Genomic DNA, 11,681 nt, shown 5'->3' on the forward strand with positions numbered 1-11,681 from the left:
GGCTAGGCGGACGACTCGAAGCTTTGGCCACAGCTTCAGGGGACATGTAAGCGCTTTGTGAGCTCATTCAACACCCCCTCAATATCCTGAGAGAGAGAGAGAGAAATAACGTTTATTTGCACCCGCAAAAAGAGCCCCGAGGAGTCAAGAGTCTTCCTGTCCCCTCGGCTTGCTCCTCCCCTTTCAGCTGGCTGATGCTCCTTGGAGCTCAGCGGTGTCCAGGGCCATGCGGATGACTTCTCTTTGGTCATCTTCCTTCGAGCTGGTCATTAAAGTCTCCCAGGATTGTCTATCCCTATCTGGTTTATTGTATCTAGGACATGTCCATATTATGTGGATCATGTCGGCCTTTGCCCCGCAGTGTTTGCAATTCATGTCCTCAATGCTATCGTTCCATCTCTTCAGAATGTAGGGGTTGCAGATCACCCCCGCTTGGAGTTGCCTCCATGTTATCTCTTCTTGCTTACTTAGTTTCTTATGCGCCTCTGGCAGTGTTTTCCTTCCCATTCTATAATAATCGAGAATTTCGCTGTAAGTGTTTATGCCTTCTTCTTTTTGTAGGGGCTCCCTGGCTGTAGAGGCTGCATTGGTGTACCGGTAAATAAGCTCTCGGGCCAATGCGTGCGCTTTCTCGTTGCCGGGCAAGCCTTCGTGGGCAGGAGTCCATATAAGGTTTACTAATTCTTCTGGAATTGGTCCTTTCTCCAATATGTTGAGCGCCTCTTTGGAGATTCTCCCTGCGGTATAATTCCTGATAGCTGTTTTGGAATCTGACACTATGATTTTCACCCCTTTTTGAGTCAAAGCTAGGGCTATGGCCACCTCCTCTGCAACCTCCACTCTGTTTTGCGGGGTACTGCAGCTCTTTGAGTTCTCACCGTTAGCCTGTGTCGTCACTGAGACAAAACCTGGTCCGCTTTCATATTCTGCTGCATCCGTGTAGAACACCCCTTGCTTTTTATCTAGTGATTTTTGTAACGCTTTAACCCTGTCTTTCCTCCTGTCCTGATGGTGACTGGGATGCATATTCTTCGGGAGCGGTGGTATGCGTATCCTGTCTCTGATTTGTGACGGGATGGCTCCCGTGTTCCTTACTTTGTTGTTAGTTTTGTATCCTAGTTTTTCTAGAATTCTCAGACCACCTCTGCTTCGCATTAGTCTCTGTTGCTGGGAGACTAGTGTGGCTTCTATCAACTCTTCTAGGGTGTTTGAAATGCCCATGTTTAGTATCCTCTGCGTAGATGTGCATGGTGGCAGGTTTAGGGCTGTTTTAACTCCTTTCCTAATGAGGATTTCTATTTTGTTTTTCTCGGCCCTTGTTAGTTTAAGGTACGGTGTTGCGTATGTGATCTTGCTGATCGCGAAGGACTGTACTATCCTTAATAGGTTAGCCTCCCTCATGCCTGCCTTCTTGTTGGCGATTCTTCGGAGGAGTCGGCAAGCTTTCTAATCGTTTCCGTATTTCTTTCATTGTCCTGAATGTGCATGCCTAGCACTCGTATAGCTTTTATGTTTGGAATCGCGTCCCCATTAATAGTGAGTTTTATCCCGTGGTTGGGGATTTTCTTTCGCACTTTCTGTGTAAAAATATTGAGAGAGTGTTGGCTCATTACGCCTTGTCCAAACGCGCGAGCAGCGTATACTGGGCTTGTGCTAGAATCAGGGCTAGAAACGTACTTCAATCCGTAAAACATTCCCCTTATGAATTAGATCAGGATCAGTGCGTTGTTCTATTTGTTCTTTATTTGGCGAACACACTGAAGAAGGGTCTCGTCATGTTTCGGACTCCTTCAGTGCGGTCACCAGTCTGATTGTTTATTTTCTGCACTCTAAAAACTAAGGGAGTGCCGGGCACTCTCTTTGAGGGAGTAGCTGCTTGTCCCATATTTCACTCTCTTTTCGAGAGTAGATCGACCCTCTTTGAGAGAGAGTAGGTCAACTCCTCCTGACAGAGTTTTGTTACTCCACCGCAAGGGATTGCTAGTACTCTCCCGCAGAGTGATAATACTCTTCCCACAGGGAGTGCTAGTACTCTTCCGCAGAGTGCGAATACTCTCCCCGCAGGGTTAATAGTACACCGCCAGACCGAGTACTTCTACTCCCCCAAACAGAGTGCTTGTACTCCTTCAGAACAGAGTGCTAGTACTCTTCCCAATACCCTCTTAGCTAAGTCCTGGTCACGCATGCAGGCAGGAAATCAGATCAAATTAGGGCCGCTGATATACTGTTCCCTAGGCGGCTCCTCAGAGACACTGGCCCGATTCCAAGCGGCCTTCAGAATAGGCGTGAGCAAAGTCCTGCAGGATTTTAAAGTCATTTTTTCCTGGCTATTTGCTGCCTACCGTGAGGCGTGACTGCTCTGAAGCGGCCTATGCGTATGCATCACGAACGCCACTGAGGAGGAAAAAAAAAACGAATTTACACTTAATCTACAAATATCTTCGCAAATTTCACAATCAGGAGTCACACAACCTAGTTAGAATACAATTATCAAGGGGATCACATACTTATCAAGAATCACAATGCTCTATACATCATGTGGATTCGAACCCGCGTACACTCGCATTTGTACAATTCAAAACACACATCATAACCATTACACCACCGCGGCGCCACACCCAGTCGTGTTTTTTTAGAGGTTATATATACATACCAAACGTATTTGATGAATCGGCTGTGGTGGGTGGGGTTTCTCTGCAGTTTGCTGTGCTGTTGTGTACTGGAATACGTGTGCGTTTGCATCATTTCCATTCCTTGCTACGACTAACGAAGGAAGACAACGTAGACGACAACGTGAGAACTATTCACGGCTTGTCGTCACCGCAGGAAAATAACAAATGTGCCGTTCAGCTCATGATCGAGTGCTTCTCCAGTCCATGTTCTCCAAAATACGCGGATACGAAGTATTGCGCAAACCATCCACGTATGTGAATTTAATTCGCGCGTATACTGGTGAGCAACTGCGACGCCAGTACCAGGCATTTCGGCGTGCCTCACGCTGCCGTGTAGGCGTTCTTTTCAAGTGCATTAGTTTAGAGTTTGGTTCAGTCCGCTGTGAGCTGTTGTCCTGCATTAGCAGCGGATCGTTAGCGTTTTGAAGCGCATGCATTCCAGCATTTGGAGACTGCTTATGCCGATAGCCGCGTCAAATGCATTGGCACGCATGTTTAAATGACTAATGTGTCCACTTGTTACGCGTGCACTGCTCGTATACTGTGGCAGTGCTCGTTCTAAAAGCTTCGAAGACCATCTACACTCATGCGTGTGTTCAATTTATATATGCACAGGATGGACTTGCCGGCTAGTTGGTTGAGCATTTTAGAAGAAACAGCGCAACACAAGGACGACGCAAAAACATGCCACACCACGAAGCGCTGGTGTGGTTGATGCTTTTTTTCGTCCTTGTGTTTGCGCTGTTTCTTCTTCCACGATACACGCACACCACAGGTACGCGAAAGTTTAGGAGCATAAGTGGTTAACTCTGTTTTCCCCGTTTTCTCTCAGTGTCAATGGCACAGTGCGTTGCCCGGAATTGTGCACGCTTACCCCCATATGCAGAAATGCATCATAACTTGAAGCCCATGCTTGACTTGATCTAAATGACGCAAGTCGTGAACGCACCAAAAGAAAGGCAGTGAGCGTCTTGGGGGACGTTCGCACCAGGCGTCGTTTATATCAAGTCAAGCATGAGCTTTGTATTCATTTCTGAATACGGGGGCTAGACATCTGCTTCTTCCAGAAAATGTCGAAGAAACGCCCGCCAAAACCAGGCACATTCGTAAACTTAACAAGGCAATACGAAGCTCCATAGAAAAAAAGAAGAGTGGTATTAAAAGCTTTCAGTATTTTTCTTTACTCCAAAATAGTTGCGCTCTCGTGGCTTCACTGTACAGAGATAGTGCAGCGTTATCTAGAAAGCATGAATTTCCTAACTCCATGCCAAAATAAGCTTGTAAAATTATTTAGGTGCTAGAATCCAGGGTTTGTAGCGATCCTTGAAAATCTTTTATTTCTAAAATGCCATTTTCAAGGCATTGAAAACCCTTGAATTTTTAGAAGTACTGGGAAGTCCTTAAACTTGTACACTTGGCTAGACTTAGCAGACATTGCCAAGCGCTTTTTTTCCCTTCTGTGACACTCTTTCGCATGTCACAGAAAATTGTCTCTGGAGGTAATAGAAGGAAAGCGACGTCCTTAAAGTTGAAATTACAAAGGAGCTGCAGATACCAGTTTTATGCACATGGAACCGGCGACAAATGTGCTTGGAGGAGCAGAAGCAGGAAGCTCAACAGTTGAGGCATTCGAAGAGAAGCCGTGAAGAGTAAATTGAGAGCGACAGACACAATAAAAAGAAATTAGAAATGACTATTGCTTATTTGATGGTGAAAAAAGCTGAGGCAACAGATGACATCACATACACTATCAAACCAAACAGTATTCAAAAACTGCAAATGTTGCAGGTCCAAGTAGTTAATTGTGCTATTGCAGAAAAACTTTGAGCGCTTTCTTGAAATGCTTCCTTGTGTGCGTTTAGTGGTGGGCGGTGTAAGGCAAATTAGCAGTCTTTCAAATGTTTGAAATCACTGAAATGCGATTTGTTTTGTTTTCTTTTGTTTGCATTAAAGTTAACGGTGTTCTTGAACAAGTTATTGCCTGTCCAAACTACTACACACATTGCACGAGGTCCTTGAAGTTACTGTGTCGGGGCCTCGAAAGTCCTTGAAAACCATTGAATTTTTTTCTTCAATATTGCTACGAACCTAGTAGAACAACTGTCATGGAGTAAAAACCTTGGCTGAACAGGGGCTTATACGCAGAGCACAGGAAGACTAGAAATGCAGTAGTAGGCATGGAGGGCCCTGAAAAAAATGTGCCGCATCCGCTCGTCTGTCTTATGTTTCTGCACCGACTGTCGCATTTTTAATAGAAGTGCACTTTCTGTTCTACTCCAATAAACGCAACATTACGAACTCCAGTGTGGGGCAGTCCTTCAGCCAGTGCAGAACTTTTTCTGTACATCCGAGTCAGCTCTGTCATTTTTCCAGCATTGTAGTACAAGATTTGTTAAACTGGTTTAGCAGAATATGAGCAGTACGCTCTTAAATCAGCTGTTTATTTGTATGCACAAGTTCAGGTCCTCAGTTTGGTTGCATGACAAATTGCCATACCTCAATTGATACAAGAAACAATTTTATTACAGTTTAATAAAATCCCAACAGTAATAATCACAACAATATAATGACATACATTTCTTTTGGTACGTATACAGCCCATGTCTTGGCAGTGTATAAATTCAACTATACACCGCAAGTACTGTGTCCTGACCACTATTATTCACATGTGTAAAACCATCACAGCAATTCAACAAATATCACAGTAATTAGTGACATACACTTTGTAACTGCTTTACATGAGCATAATGTATACAAATGGTCCCTGTGTACCTACACATGACTTGTGCCACCCGAGTACTATTACTCACAGGTGTAAAACCAACAAAGCAGTTCTTTAAAAAATATCACAGCGCTTAGTGACGTACATGCTGTAACTCCCTTGTAGAAACTTAATACAAACACGTGAGGACACAGAAAGCTAGCAGTGGGCATACATGGGAATACCACCACCTCAATACTAATTCACAAGTGTAAAACCAACCAAGCAGTTCTTTAAAGAATACCACAATGCTTAGTGACATACATTTTCTAACTAGCTTATATAAGCTTTATACAAACATGAGAACATACACAAAGCTAGCGGTGCACCCGCATAGAAGTGCGGCCATCTGAACACGATTATTTGCAAGTGTAAGCTCAACAGAACAGTTCGTTATAGTGACGCACATTTTGTAACTGCGTTATACGAGCTTAGTGCAAGCACAAGAATGCAGAAAAATATAAATTAAAAACTTGCTCTATGCATACACAAACAGATCAACACAAATGGTAAACACCGCTTTGAAGACAAATGTGACTGTGGCAAAGCACAGTGCTGTGCCGGTTGAAATTGCCACCCACAAAAGTATTGAGCAGTGCTTAAACCACAGGCAATAAAGTGCTGAAAGACTGCGTCTCTAACGTAACTATTTTAATTCAAATTTCTTGAATATAGGGCTCGCTTGCAGATAAGGCATCTGATCAAACTGACCTGATTTTACACCTGCTACATGCATACAATGCACTCAGATATAAATGGTAATAATAATTATAAAAGGCATTTAAAAACTTGATAGTATGATGAAGATGCATGACTAGAAAAGTTCTGTCCCCCTCGTACTTGTTAAAATGGTGTAAGTACGACACATGTTCCTTTTTTCCTCAATTTTTGTATTAATGGACAGCCGGGAACCTCGAACCGACACAAAAAAAAAAAAAAAATACTGCTATGTTAATAGTGTTATGAATAATTTTTTGTGAAAGCTTTTTTACAGACAAGTTGCAGTCTCGTTTCTGGAGGTTGGGCTGTATCTTGCAAAATAACTTGAAAAGTGGTCACATGGGAGCATGACACTATATCATAATGTTAGTTTCAGTTGACTCTTGCCCTACAAGTCGCTGCTCACTGTGGCCAGTGATGCAACAGCAGTGTCTGTGTGATTTTCATCACACTTCTGTCCTATGCCATTCTTACCAGAGTTGGCGGCACATAGATACCCAAATTTCGATAGTGTTGCTTTCTCAGGTGGTTGCTTTTGATTTGCTCAATATCAGTTGGCACTTCAGCTGCATCAAACTTCTTTTTTGCCTCTTCAACAACAACATCAACAATCTTATGACACCTGTGTTGTCCTTCTAGTTGCCTACAAAGACCAGTCAATCTAGCAACAACACCGACAGTCTCTATCTTGTAATGGGGGAGAGGTGTGTCCCACCATGTGTTCCACATTGTTGTCATTATGTGGGCTGGCTGGGGAGGCAACAACTGTAATATGTTTGCATTTGCATATATTAAAGTGATGCTTGTACTGTGTTATAACACCTAACTTAGTCTTGCACTTGCTGCACAATAACACTGGCTCACAGTCGTGGTGAAAAGCTTTTGTATGTTGAGCAAATGAGTTGTATCCACTACAAAAAAAGTCAGTGATAGCACACATGTTGCTCTACCAGGCCTGGTGTGGTTCCTTCTGACACTGCTGCTGATGCTGACGCGCTGCTGCTTGCCTCGTACACTGTTGCAGCTGCAGTAGACATGGCAGTCTCTGTATCTATTGCTGCCGTGTCATCTGTCATGGTAACTTCCAAGTGGTATCGGGCTCACTTCTGCAACAGAGATGTTGTTTGCCCCCTTGAGGGCTCTCATGATCAGGGCCAATAATTTCGTAGGCATTGTCTCCTGCATCGAAGCACCAATAAGAACAGCATGAATTAACAAACATAGCTTTAAAAAGTACGGACATCAAGACTTAACCACAAGCTTTGCACATAAGTGACCGGGCTTAATGAATAATACTTGCAGGAGGAGTTACACAATTGTTTGTGTATATTACAGTAAAGCCTCATCAGAAGATATTCAAGAGGCACGGGAAACATGTCTCTCGAAACCAAAAATTTTGAGACACTGAGGAGCCAGACTAGATCACTTTATTATGCATCATCACTAAAGTATGTTTTGATATATCTGAAGGAATAAATGCTCAGGGTGGCTTAAAGGGCCCCTAAACCACTTCTCGACATTTTTTGAACATTTCAAGTAAACACGCGTATCGAAATCAGAATGCCGTCACGATCGACGAAGCCAAATGCCAGAGTGCGTAGCACTGCCGGAGCACCACAATATGAAGAAAATGACTCCGTGCGCCTCTCTGGACCTATCCTGCACCCCCCAGTTTGTCCTGACGTCACCAGGCTGTCTCTGATGATGTCACCAGTTTCCGGTGCTGTCGATTGGTCGAACGAAAGTGTACGACTGCCAGCAAGGCCTGCAAGCAAATACACACACTCCTTCCTCGTCGCGTTGCGCGCGATGCCATTGTGGGCAGCCAATGGGGGCAAAGAACAGAAACACCAACAGAAGGGTCTCCCTATGAGGCTCTTCAACACGAGTCACCATACAGTTCCGTTGTACTAGCGCCACCCCTCGCAGGACGACGGGCCAGCGCGGCAGCAACAGAGCTCGTTGGTGTTGGCCTGTCCCGTAACATTTGGAGGTGTACTAGGCAAGGAAAAGACGATACTGTCCATATGGTGTGTACCAGATGAAATAGTAAAATGAGTGGGGACTACTTTTCGATAATCAAACACCCGTAGCTCCACTATTACTGCACCGTTTCGAAAAATTCTCGTGGCTACCTGTTCATTGCCTTATTGTGTAGAACTGCAACACCGCAACTAAATTTCAACCTCGGTGGTTTAGGGGCCCTTTAAAGAAGACATTCACAGCTTTTTAGTGACTGTAGATTGTGTTAGCTTCCTTCCCAACTTCTGTAATTTAAACACTTCACTTTGCAAGCCTTGTTGCTCGCAGTACCTTTGAGGTGCTCTTAGACGCTCGTCAGCTTCAACTGCCGACACTTTCTGCCCTGCACTGTCCTCGTTGCCCTCCTTTTCTGGTTCATGCTAAAAGAGACATGCGCGATTGACTTGTGTAAGGATTGCGTGATCTTTACGCCCTTCGGAGCACACAAGGTGCACAAAGTGAATGTGTCTGGGTTGTGTCCCTTCGAAGTAGTGAATACTTAAAAAGTCATCCTTAGTAACAAAGGTGTCTCTTGTATACAGTATTGTTAACGTGGCAAACATCGGAAAACCAACCAAACCATTTTCAGATGTCTCTTACAACCAAGTGCATCTTGTAATGAGATTCTACTGTACTGAATATTTTTCAACTATGGATCATCTGCATGTACATATAGTCACAAAGACGTTGTGTGGAATGGCGAATCGGGAAACAGTTCGTACTCTTACTTTTTGTCCCTAACATAAGCAGCTGATAACAATATGATAAAAAAGCAGGCAATGAGGCTAGAATGGAACATAATCCTTCAGCTCTAAAGTTTTTTGGGCCCACATCATTCCCTCATATGACATAAGGAAACAACTTGATTGCAGTAATGGCTGCATGTGATCTGAGTTGATTGAAACAAACTATACGTAAGGTTATCCTGCTGGTGATCCTGGCTGCGCGATGCTTCTCATGCTTTTTGGCACGATTCCTTTTTTTTTTCACTCCACTTTTTTTTCAGATTTTCTCCCCTTTCCCTTCCCCCTTGTGTAAAATAGCACACTTGAAGTATCAAATCTGTTGAACTAACGTGTGTATCAAACCTGTTAACATGTGTGCTTCTCTGTGGTCTGTGCTGTATTTTTGCGCTGCACAATTCAATTCAAATGAAAGATGGAACGTCCCTGCCTTTAGTTTAATTGTGTGTGTGTGTGTGTGTATACGTCTCTCTCATGGTACATGGTCATGGTACCTGTACATTCAGGAGTGCCTGCATGCCCTTCTCTCCTGCTCCAGTGACGAAAAGGAGAGCCTGTTTATGTACCATAGTAAAAAATTCAAAGGTTTTCGCTGTGCCCATTACATCCCTTATCATATGGATCTGTCACAATACAGAGTAGCAGTGGTCCATAATACTAGCCCATCTCAACATAATTATAAATTAACACATACCGACATGCTGCGAAACAGCTGTTGCAAAGCCGCTGGTGAAGGCGATTTCCGCAGCACTGCAGTGGTACAGCCGAGTTCCACCTGTATAGTGACAAATCCATATGCGTGTTAGCAACTCAGTAGTTGCTGATTGTTTCATAAGCTTTACACTACACAATAAAGTAATCTAGACAACTTTGTTGGAACAAATGCATATAATTAGGACACCATTTAAACACTAACACGATTAATTGCCCCCAATCTCTCACTCACTAAGGGATAATACTACTGAAACATAGGTGGAGAGCTCAGATTAACACAGCCCATAAAGGACAAGCGTTCTTTGAGGAAAACAGCTATAACAGCGGTTAGTTTTCTTGATCATATTATGTGGTACTTTGATTTAAATGTTATGCAGTACTATAAAATACGAAGTGCCGCATTTCTAGCAGCAGAAGGCGTCGTCAGGCTCATGGTACAACAGATTTTTGCACTGTTTGTCAGTGAGCCGACACATACAAAGAAAACCGAATTCACACATACATATACAGTGTCAAGTGCACTTCTCCTTCTGAAAACGCAGCCACCAGTGCCAATGTTGCTGAAAGGAAAGGTTATATAAAGTGCGAGACTGCATGGAACTGCCACTTATGACTGTAAATGTATGGTCTGCTGATTGCAGAGGTAGTCACAAGCTATTTCTAGTCTCTTTTAGAAGCATTACTAAAGAATAAATTAAAATCTATTCATAAGTCACGAATTTCATGCATCCACAGTTTGGCTAAATAACCTGTGAGAAAAAGACATGTTTACCTGGAATAGCAACCTTTTTTCCTGCTGCAAAACTTTCCTTCGAATTAATGAAATAACTTTACAGCGTCATAATGCGTTTCTCGCAACTACTTGCCGGCAGTGGCGAGTTAGTGTTTATATCCGACTCATTGGGCGACAATACTGCCAAACACAAATGCTTCACGAACACGAGAACACGTCCCTCGCAGAGAATAGCAACCATATATGCCTCTGTGAGACATGATCGCACCTTTGTGGTCAAAATGTACATTAGAACGACATCACCATCTCATTAAAAAAAAAAGCCTCCGTACAAGGCAGCTGCCAACTGCATAAAATTGCAACTGATGTCCACTTACTGGTGGCCTGTGTTTGAGTCACTTTTGGCACTTGACTGGGTGCTGAGAAATGCACGTCCTGGGTTGTCCCTGCAAAACATACAGGGTTATGTCAAATGTTGAAAATATATATATGCCGGCATTTCATCAGTCGCAAAACAAACGAGTAAACTAATAAACAACTGTAATGTAAACAGAGTACACATCATAAGATAGGCTGTCAACTGTTAATGCATTACGCAAAAAACCTAATGCATAGGAAAGACTATATGTATACACACGAAGCTGACACACAATTTAATTCGCTCTAGGTTTTTCCGTGCAGTATATTCAAATTATTATGTCTCGTGGTTAGAGCAAAATTAGTGTAAATTACGAACTAAATTATCTACCCTGGAAACTTTTCTTCAATATGCACCTGTGCGCGCTTCGAACGAGTAGCGTTGTAAAATTTACGTACATGGCATTTAACATAGTTGCTGAACACGGATTTCCTTTGCCCTGTGTCGTGTACAGTGAGCTACATATATCTGCCCCCCCCCCCCCCCCCTTTTTTGTACTAGCCATACTGCGTGCCACTGCACCTATACGCACGTCAATAAACCTCACGACACAGAAATAAAAAAGTGCCAATCACCCATGCCTGCATGTTGTAGTGGGCCTAACCTAACCAAGCATGGGCTGTTGCTTTTTATAGTAAACACAGGCACCATGCTCATTGCAAGTATGTATCATGTCGCTAAGCAAATATGCAATTTCATTGTACCACAATTTTTTTATCACATGGATATATCTGTTGAGAGGCAAGACAAAAAGCAGTCACTTCTCAGAACTAATCAGCTTTTCTAAAACACATTTCTAACTTTTCAATTACACTTGCTGCTATGTGTTTGTCCCCAGAGAGCATACTTGATTTGACCTTCCAATCAGAGACATTACATAAATACACCATGTTAAGAT

General features: G+C 43.1%; 1 long non-coding RNA gene across 1 annotated transcript; it reads right to left on the minus strand.

The window, feature by feature from the left end:
- Positions 1-5,169: 5,169 nt before the first annotated feature.
- On the minus strand, positions 5,170-11,224 carry LOC140218946 (uncharacterized). Its single transcript, XR_011895110.1, has 3 exons — positions 10,743-11,224; positions 9,613-9,693; positions 5,170-7,332 (listed from the first exon to the last, which is right to left on the minus strand). It is a non-coding gene; the product is annotated as an uncharacterized lncRNA (long non-coding RNA).
- Positions 11,225-11,681: the final 457 nt, after the last annotated feature.

The sequence above is a fragment of the Dermacentor andersoni genome, chromosome 6 (genome assembly GCF_023375885.2).
Source record: "Dermacentor andersoni chromosome 6, qqDerAnde1_hic_scaffold, whole genome shotgun sequence".
NCBI classification, from domain to species: Eukaryota; Metazoa; Arthropoda; class Arachnida; order Ixodida; family Ixodidae; genus Dermacentor; species Dermacentor andersoni.